This window comes from Eptesicus fuscus, chromosome 11 (assembly GCF_027574615.1).
Source record: "Eptesicus fuscus isolate TK198812 chromosome 11, DD_ASM_mEF_20220401, whole genome shotgun sequence".
Lineage (NCBI taxonomy): Eukaryota > Metazoa > Chordata > Mammalia > Chiroptera > Vespertilionidae > Eptesicus > Eptesicus fuscus.
This window is the reverse complement of record NC_072483.1, coordinates 67339915-67347376: the sequence shown is the minus strand read 5'-3', so window position 1 is coordinate 67347376 and position 7462 is coordinate 67339915. Positions and strand designations below refer to the sequence as shown.

The following is a 7462-nucleotide window of genomic DNA, read 5'->3' as shown; positions in this document are numbered from 1 at the left end:
ATGTGTCTCTCTCACATCAATGTTCCTCTCTCTGTTTCTTCCCCTCCCTTCCACTCTATAAAAAAAATCAAAAAAATATCCTCGGGTGAGGATTAACAACAACAAAAAAATATCCACAGGTGAGGATTAACACACATATATATATATATATAAATACATATATATATATACACACACACACATTTAAAAAACCTTGGCAATTGGAAAATGAGAAACAATAAACCCCTTTATTCTCTAAGTTTTAAACCATCTATGTAGCAAGACTGTATAGGCTCTTATGTTCCTCCCTGCATCTGAGGATGGCAAGAAGACATCAATATAATGGTACACCCTCAGTGCAGTATCACTGAGGTGGGGACACCTAGGAGTAATGGCCAGTGGTGAATTTAATGCACAAAGATTTCTTTATAGTAAAAACCTGTTTTAGTAAAATTACTTCACTTTTCAATATTTGATTTTATGTAATGCAACTAACATAAATGATAGCAAATCTCCCCAGATTGAATTTAATTTGAAGGGCTAGAGGGTAGAGGAAATAGAACTATTTTATCATAAAATTAGTATCTTAAATTCTAAAATGTAAATAAGTGTAACTATTAGCAGCCATGTCTTAAATTTTAAGGTTATTTTTGCTCCATCAATAATAGGATTTATCTTTTTACTAGCCCTATATAATAAAGAGATAATATGCAAATTGACTGTCACTCCAACACACAAGATGGCCGCCCCCATGTGGTCAAAGATGGCTGCCCCCATGTGGACACAAGATGGCTGCCACAAGATGGCCAGCAGGGGAGAGCAGTTGTGGCCGATCAGACCAGAAGGGAGGGCAGTTGGGAGGGACCAGGCTTGCAAAGGAGGGCAGTTAGGGGGTATCCAGGCCTGCAGGGAAGGGCAGTTAGGGACAACCAGGCTGGCAAGGGAAGGCAGTTGGGAGGGACCAGGCCTGCAAGGTAGGGCAATTGGGGACGACCAGGCCAGCAGGGGAGGACAGTTAGGGGCAACCAGGCCGGCAGGGGAGGGTAGTTAGGGTTGACCAGGCTGGCAGGGGAGGGCAGTTAGGGGCAATCAGGCAGGCAGGCGAGCGGTTGGGAGGCGGCAGTCCTGGATTGTGAGAGGGATGTCTGATTGCCAATTTAGGCCCGATCTCTGTCACAGAGATCGGGCCTAAACGGGCAGTCGGACATCCCTCAAGGGGTCCCAGATTGGAGAGGGTGTAGGCTGGGCTGAAGGACACACACCCTGTGCACAAATTTTGTGCACCGAGCCTCTAGTAAGTATAATAATACTGTGTTATCAATGTACTAAAATGAATTAAAAATTATGCTTAGAGATCTCAGGATCATGATAGATAGATAGATGATAGATACAAATGGAAATACATATATAAATATATAAAAATGCATTTTATATTTGATTGGATGATATTTGGTGATTTATAACAAAAAAGAGAATGGCACTAAGAGTCTGTGTTTGAAACGAAAAATATGTAAATACTAGAGGCCCAGTTCACAACATTTGTGCACTCAGGGGGCAGGGGGCGGGTCCCATCAGGCCAGCCTGTGCCCTTTAGCAGTCTGGAAGCCCTCAGGGGATGTCCGACTGATGGCTAAGGCAGGAGTGGGCCTAAGCTATCAGTCAGACATCCTTAGCACTGCTGCAGAGGTGGGAGAGGCTCCCACCACCACTGCTGCACTCGCCAGCCATGAGCCCAGCTTGTGGCTGAGGGGCGCTCCCCTTGTGGGATCGCACTGACCACCAGGGGGCGGTGCCTGCATTGAGAGTCTGCCCCCTGGTGGTCAGTGCATGTTATAGCAATTGGTCGTTCTGCCATTCAGTCTATTTGCATATTACCCTTTTATTATATAGGATGATAGATAGGTAGCTATAGATATAGATATCTAGATACAATAAGCTTGGGGATTTTGTGTTAAATGCTTATTAAATTTTGAAATGTAATTAAAATATAAAAATTATTAACTTTAAAAGTATATGAGCTTCTCTTTAATAGATTTAGAAAAGTCAAATTTACTAGACATTAAATAATAAGAGGCAGAAATTATATATATACAACAATTTTTTTCTTAATTTATTGAAGTTAAAAGAGATATCAGTAAAATGAAACCCTTTTGGAAAATTTTGAAATTGAGCTGTCAGCTTTTCCATAAACTCAAGGTAAAACAGACCCTCCTCTTCACCAGTGATTGAAAGCCACCAACTTCCAAAAACTTAGATCTTGGTACTGTTAAAAGCTTGTGCATGACAATTAAAACCCAACTAAAATGAAACTCACCCATTAAATAAGACAGTATGAATGTCCATAGAACAGGGTAATTTGCGTGCAAACCCTGATAGAATGAGTTGTAGCCAACACTTCATATGCCTGGCCCCTCTGCTGTTCCTAACTTTTGATGTGTCAGCTATAGCTGGCCCATAGAGTGACCAGTGATTCCGACCCTTGTGCTCACAGCATTATGTCATAGGTTTTTTGCCCAAGAGCTTCTTGGAAGCTGTAGGAGGCCATTAGCCTACTGCAGGTCTGCCCCCCTAGAAATGCAGAGGAGTAAATAGCCCTAGGGCAGCCCACCCTCAACCAAAGGAAAAAGTCCCTGGCCTCTCCCATTGCCGGAAGACAATTTTTGCAAGCTTCTCTGGAGAATTCAATCATTTTGCCCACAACAGTGACCTTGATTGCACACTCTTGTGTAGGCTTCCTCCCTTTCTCAAATTATTTAATAATTGGATGTAAACTGTAGCTATCTGAAGATTTTCTGACACTTTTAAAGAATGAATTAGACATAAATAAGAGAGTTTCCTATAGTGCTCACTATCTCTTATTATTGGAGGTTACCAATGTTTCTGCCAAAGATACTAATAACTAAATATTTTAGGCCACAGTGACATAGATAAATCCACAACAAAAACATGACTAAATTCAATGCTTTGTGTTCCTTCAGCAATTTTTACCAGGCCATAAAGAATGATATGGCAAATGATAAACCAACCCAATTTGATAGAAATTAAATGGGAGAAAAAATAATTGTATAATTATAGTATTCAAAATGTAGCTTATATACTAGTATTATATTGTATATACATTTCTATAACATGCACTACAGAATAAATGATATTAAAATAGGATTAAGTATTAATTATAATCCTATCTAATAAAAGAGTAATATGCAAAATAACCACCACTCCGCTACATCCACAATCCATGCCCACCAGCCAATCAGGAGAGAGTATACAAATTAACCCAACCAAGATGGCTTCGGCCATGGAGCAAGCAGGAGGCTTGGGTTTCCCCAGCAACGGAGGAAGCCAAGCTTTCTGCATACCCTGGCGGGCCCAGGTCTCCACTCAAGGCTACAAAGTTTCAATAATAGAAGATAAATAAATCCCAAGAAAAATGGCAGCAGCCACAGAGCTGGAGAGAGCAGGAGGCTTGAGTTGCCCCCAGCGATGGAGGAAGCCAAGATTTCCGCAGCCCTGGCCTGCCTTGGCCTCCGCTTGAGGCTACAAAGTTTCAATTATAGAAGATAAATATATCTCAACAAAAATGGCTGCGGCCATGGAGCAAGCAGGAGGCTTGGCTCCGCTCAAGGCTACAAAGTTTCAATTATAAAAGATAAAAAAATCCAAGATCCAAGGGCCTCCACTTAGGTCACCGGGGGGTGTGGTTGGCCTGCAAACCACCACAGGCCTCTTGCCAAGGCCACCCTACACCCCAAGGGAACCCCAACCCTGATCCAGGACACCCTTCAGGACAAACCAGCCAGCCCCCACCCATGCATCAGGCCTCTACCCTATCTAATACTATCTAATAAAATAATAATATGCAAATTGACCATCACTCCAACACACAAGATGGCTGCCCCATGTGGTCAAAGATGGCTGCCCCCATGTGGACACAATAGGGCCACCACAAGATGGCCAGCAGGGGAGGACAGTTGGTAGGGACCAGGCCTGCAAGGGAGGGCAGTTGTGGCTGATCAGGCCAGCAAGGGAGGGCAGTTGTGGGGGGACCAGGCCTGCAGAGGAGGGAAGTTGGGGGCAACCGGGCCTGCAGGGAAGGGCAGTTGGGGGGAACCCAGGCCTGCATGGGAGAGCAGTTGGGGGGGAGAGGGGACCAGGCCTGCAGGGGAGGGCAGTTGGGGGTGACCAGGCCTGCAGGGGAGGGCGGTTAGGGGCAATCAGGCTGGCAGGGGAGCAGTTAGGCATCAATCAGGCTGTCAGGGAAGTGGTTAGGGGGTGATCAGGCTGGCAGGCAGAAGAGTTTAGGGGCAATCTGATAGGCAGGCAGGTGAGCAGTTGGGAGCCAGCCGTCCTGGATTGTGAGAGGGATGTTCAACTGCCCTACCAGGATCGGGACTAAATGGGCAATTGGATATCCCTCGAGGGGTCCCATATTGGAGAGGGTACAGGCTGGGCTGAGGGACCCCCTCGCCCGTTCACAAATTTTGTGCACTGGGCCTCTAGTTATAAATATAGAATAAAATATAATCATATCTCTTTCTCAAAATAGAGAGGTTTAAATGTTATTTTAAATTTGCTTCATTATCTTTGCAAATATTTAATATGATATAAGTGTGTTTAATATCTCTTGGTTAATTGTGATACCCAAATAAAAATACAAGTATTCATCTGGTTGTTTGTATTTGGACAATTTAAAATGTTTGAACATATTTTAAAAAACTGTGCAAACTTGATCACTAAATCTGCATGATGTTGCAGAAGTGAAGGGAGCCAGGTTTGCTAAAATAATTGTGGTGATAGAAATGTATTAGCCTCAGAAGCTACTGAGGTGGTTCATTCTACCCTTGTATGGTGTATAAAATCCAAAAAACAAAAAAAAAACAACTATCGGACACATCTACATATGCATGCTTTCTGAAAGAGGCAGATAGAACAAGACAGAGAAATGGATTTCTCTGTCCCTAAACACTTTGAATGAAAATTATCAGAGTTTTCTATGGCTTTATGTCATTTGGGTAAACATTTTTAAAGGAAGTACTAATTATCTTGTAGAATCTAATTATGAAAATATTTTAAGTCAAGTTTAATCACATTACTACTGTTTGACATTATTTTCAGATTCTTCATGATTTCATTCCTCTTTAGATATATGAAATAAAAAAATATGAAATGACCTTAAAAATTGTTTATAGCCACATGAAGCAGAGGAAATCACAGAACTAAAAGTCCCTCCTATCTTCCAAGTCTCTTAACATACCTCGTAAAACAGCATGATGTGATCTATCACATATATTAGTCTTCTAATGAACTCTGCAACTCAAGTTCATTTATTATTTATTTTTTATGAAATTCTAATGCATATTTTGGAGAAAAATAATCTACATTGGACATTTAGAAAAACAATAATGGAGCTTTTAAAAAGATAATGAAGTTAACCTCTATTTGATTTTAAATTGCCCTTATACTCTTTTCAGGATGACAACGCAAAACTGAGCTCAGCCAGAGCAAGCATGGTGGACTGGGGAGCCAGAACTTCGGGCAGTCCTTGGATTCTTGCTTGGCTGGAAACCCTACCACAGAGTAGCTATGGCAAGAATTAAGAGAACATCAAAACCTCAAGTAAGCTACACTCCTGTGGGTTTGGGGAGAAACAAGCCACTTGAACATTCCTGATATGGTTTCCTTGGAAACATCTATAACAACAGCTCTGTAATACTATGGGTTTCTGTTTTCTTAACCCTTCAGGGCATTAACTGAATGAAAACTTCCTTGAGGAAATATTTCAACTAACTAGGTGGACTGGAATAAATTAAACTCAGTGATGTGTGGCCTTCTGACCCCTTCTCACAGCCCAAGATGTGGGGATAGAGGGGAAAAGGGAGAGAAAGCAGGGAAGAGCCAGCCATATACGAATTCCACCTTGACTTCCTTGAGAGTTTACTTCATAAAACAGTTGCATTGGCACTATTTAGAGGTGACTTTTCTTGTGGAAAAATAACAAATGCACCAACTAAATTAAAAGTTAAGTAATCTTTGGAAGTCCCCATCAAATATAATTAGTGAAGGGGAAAGTCCTAAATTCAAAGATTGTTATAAAACTACATTTTCTAAAATGACAGAAAACAGCTAACTGCCCTTAAATCATGAGTATTCAAACTAAAAGAAGAGTTTAAGAAAATTTTATTGGGCCTATTTTATCTAACTTATAAATCAGAGAAAATAATTCAGAACAATCAGCTCATTTGATTAGCTGAGAAAATTACGCAGTTAGCAAAGGCTGGGATAGGGAACTGTGGGGATATTACACTCATTAAAACTTTTGAAGTGTATAATAAGAAACACAGCCATTAAAAGGTTTAATTATTTGACATGTACCAAATAAAATAAAAATTACAATAACTAATAATGATAGTAATAACTATAAGAATAATAATTAGAAAAAGATGACCAAGATGTAAAAGAAACAAAATAATGCCTTCTAATTTAAAATATTTAAAAGTACCAATAATATAACATCTGTGAAAATTTTTCTCAATTACAATTATTCCTTAAAATGTAATCTGATCTATAAACACAGATTATGCTTTTCTTAAATTATTAGCACTCAGGAATACTGGAGTAATAAGCATACTACTCAAATGTGCTATTTTTAATTCCTTCATCCAAGACCAGTAGTCTTTAGCAATCAGTGGATAATTAATTTATTTAAATATATTTTCAATTAATAAATTAAATTTAAAAAGCCTTCTCAATCTATATTGAATAGCTGATATTTAACAATTAACAATATCAAAGAATTCTATTAAATAAAATATTGATGTAAGGAAGTTTGGAAATAACTGGGCTCAAATTATTTGAGGTTAAAATACTTATACATATTTATTTAAGGGTTCTTACAAGCTCACAATAAGTGTGTTTCTATAAATTTGATGACAACTAATGTTATTAATCAGAATAATTAATAATTCTAAATAACAGTATATTACTCTACATCTTTATGCAAAGATAAACTTACATGATCAGTGAAACTTTTTCATATTATTAAAAATATTTACATGCTAAATGATCTATGTTATCAGAATATATAAATATTATATTTTAACTATAGACTCAAAACAATTGGGATATGTGAATACGCCATCATATAAACCATAACTCCCAGTTTCCTGTTTTATACCTTTAGGCCTAGTCAAACCTGTGACCACAAGGAATGTCGCTTTTGTTCAGACATAAAAGATGGCAGAGAATTCCTCCTCCGCGTTACCTTTTTGGACATGCAGACCTCACTACCTCATCTACTATTCTTATTAATGTCATGCTCAGGCTGCTGAATTAGCAAGAACGCTGTTTCCAGGACAGGTGGGCAAGAGGAGAACATGTTTAGAGAGAGAAGATGTTACTAGAAATCTATTGGTTAATGAAGTGCAAGTAATTTGTCCTTTATTTGATGCATATGATAAATTTATCAATTTCCTTTGCAAGGAAA

The 7462-nt window shown here is 39.2% G+C and overlaps 1 non-coding gene across 1 annotated transcript; it reads left to right on the top strand.

The window, feature by feature from the left end:
* The first annotated feature begins 4697 nt into the window (after positions 1-4697).
* LOC114232865 (small nucleolar RNA SNORA66) lies at positions 4698-4830 on the top strand. The gene has a single exon (XR_003618981.2). It is a non-coding gene; the product is annotated as a small nucleolar RNA SNORA66 (small nucleolar RNA).
* The last annotated feature ends 2632 nt before the right edge of the window (positions 4831-7462 follow it).